Source organism: Apteryx mantelli, unplaced genomic scaffold, assembly GCF_036417845.1.
Source record: "Apteryx mantelli isolate bAptMan1 unplaced genomic scaffold, bAptMan1.hap1 HAP1_SCAFFOLD_142, whole genome shotgun sequence".
NCBI lineage: Eukaryota > Metazoa > Chordata > Aves > Apterygiformes > Apterygidae > Apteryx > Apteryx mantelli.
In genome coordinates, this window is record NW_027118497.1 from 67,501 (window position 1) to 70,000 (window position 2,500).

Consider the following 2,500-nt stretch of genomic DNA (forward strand, 5'->3'; position numbering starts at 1 on the left):
GCGTCCGCGCTCCTCCTGCCCCCCCTCGGTGACCCACCCGTGTGGTCCCGTGTGCCAGCTCGCTCCTCCCGGGCGCTGCGCCGTGAGCGCCGCACCGGCCGTGCCCTCCCGCCCTTTCCGCTTTCCCTTTCTCTCCCCCCCCCCCACCGCTCCAGCCGCCCCGCGCCGTGCCGCGGGGACCGTGCTGCGAGCGGGCCGGGCGGGGGGGGGGGGCGGGGTGGCGGGAGGAGCGGAGGGCCTCCGGCCACCGCGGCCGCCGGTAGCCGCCCCGGGTAGGGATGGCCATGGGCCCCGGGCTCCGGGCCCGAGGGTTCTCGGCGGGAGAGCCGGGCGGGGGTTTAAAGACTCGGGCGGCCCGATGCGACCCGGGGGGCAGCCGGGTGTGCTGCCGGAGGGCCGGGGGGCCGGCGCGCGCGGGCGCCGTGCCCCCCCATGCCAGCCGGCGCGCCCCGCGCTCGCCCTGCGGGCAGCCGGGACGGAGAGGGGTACCCTGCCCCCTCTCTCCGCGGTCTGGTCTCGGCGGAGGGACGCCGCGCGGTCGGCTGGCGCCGGCCTGCCTCGAACGCGTGACCCCGGCGCGAGCGCGTGCTCTCGCCGGGACGGTGAGCCCCCACCCACCGCGGGTGGTGCGGACGCCGCGCCTCGGCGCGATCCGCTCTCCTCCCTGGCCGGGGCTCTCGGTCTGCCGCCGTGGCCGCTGGCGGCGGCGCCCTACCCGCCGGCACTCCGCCATCCGGCGCGCCTGCCTCGCTCTGCCCAACCCGGCTTCGCCGGGCGGCGGGCGGGCGGCAGGCGGGCGGCGGGGGCGGCCCCCCCCGTTCTCCGCGTGGAGACGGGGAGAGCGGGCGCCGTCCCCGTCCGTCCCGCCTTGCCCGCCCGCCCGCCGCCGGGCGTCTGTCCGCGGAAGGGACGGGAGAGCGCGTGGTGTCGTCCGGGAGGCTGTGTGTGCGCGCGCGCGGGCGTGGGCGCCGCCTCGGGGCCACGGCGGAGCCGGAGGCCGGCGAGGCGAGCGAGGAGCTGGGGAGCGCGGGGCCGGTGGGCCGCGGGCGCGCGGGCAGCGGCCGGTGCCGCTGCCGGTGGCGGCCGGGCTCCGACGCTGGGGGTCCGCGGGGAGCCGCCCCCTCCCCCAGCGTCCCCGAGGCAGGCGGCGCGGCCGGCGCGCTGCTCCCCGCCGGGCCGGGCCGAGCCTGGGCGCCTGGGCCGGACTCGAAGCGAGCAAAGGGTTGTCCCAGGTCGGGAGCGAGGGCTCCCCGCCCTTCTCGTTCGGGTTTTCCTTTTCCCTTTTTCCCCCCCCACTCTGTGCTCGTACGGTCAGCGGGGCGAGCCCCTCTCTCTGGCTCTCGGCCGTCCCTCGCTCAGCAGCCGGCGTCGGCGTGAGGAGGGAGGCGGAGCGGAGGGGGGGCCCTCAGGGGCTGCCGAAGGCTGCCCGGTCCCCCCGCGCGCGCGGCGGGGACCGAAACCGAGACAACTCTTAGCGGTGGATCACTCGGCTCGTGCGTCGATGAAGAACGCAGCTAGCTGCGAGAATTAATGTGAATTGCAGGACACATTGATCATCGACACTTCGAACGCACTTGCGGCCCCGGGTTCCTCCCGGGGCTACGCCTGTCTGAGCGTCGCTTGGCGGTCAATCGTCACCCCCGCTGTCGCGTTGGCGCAGCGGTGCCGCCCCTCGGGGGGGGCGCGTGGGGGGGCGGGGGAGGCGCGGCGGCGCCGGCGGCGGCGGTGCGCGGCGGCCTCGGCGGCGGAGAGTCGGCGGCGGAGCCGGGACCCCGGTGCGTGCACCGGCGGCCCCGGTCTTCCTGCCCGCCGGGCTCCGGCGCCGGGCCGCCCGCAGCGGCCGCGGCCGGCGTGCCTTGCCGCGCCTGTGCCCGCCCTCCTCGCCCTCCGAGCGCGGTGGCCACCGCTGCGCGGCGCGCGCCGTGCGGGGTGGCGCGGCTGGGGCGCCTCGCAGGCCCGTGCCCCGGGGAGAGGGTGCCTCCTCTTCCCCGCGCGGCCGGGCCTTCGTCCCCCTAAGTGCAGACTCGGGGAAACCCCCCGCTCCCGGAGCGCCCGCTTCGCGGAGTTCGTCCCGCTGGGGCCCCCCCCCCAGGTCGGGTGGGTTGCGGTGGCCCGGCGCGCCTCGTCGCCGCCGCCCGCCACCACCGCCAGTCTGGCCGCCGTCTGGGCTTCTCCTCCGCCACTCTCCCGGTGGTGCGCTGGTCCCCCGTTCCCCTCCGGGGTGGGGACGGCCGGCTGCCTTGCGCTTCCCTGCGCCCCGACCGCCGCCGGTGCGGCGCGCCGCCGGGCCGCCCCCCCTGCCCTCCCCGCGGCGCGCCCGCGTCCGTCGCGTGTGCCGAGCCACTTCCACCCGCCGGCTGGCGTCAGCCGCGGCGTTGCGTTGAGGCCGGCAGCGACGGCGCGCGGGTGCGGCGCGGCGGGGTGGCGGTGGGGGGCGGCGCGGGCGTGCGCGCCGCCGGGCGGCGAGAAGGGCGCGAAGGGGAGGGCAGGGCGCCGCGCC

The 2,500-nt window shown here is 79.9% G+C and overlaps 1 non-coding gene across 1 annotated transcript; it reads left to right on the plus strand.

Moving 5' to 3' along the window:
- The first annotated feature begins 1,466 nt into the window (after positions 1-1,466).
- LOC136995708 (5.8S ribosomal RNA) lies at positions 1,467-1,619 on the plus strand. The gene has a single exon (XR_010887252.1). It is a non-coding gene; the product is annotated as a 5.8S ribosomal RNA (ribosomal RNA).
- Positions 1,620-2,500: the final 881 nt, after the last annotated feature.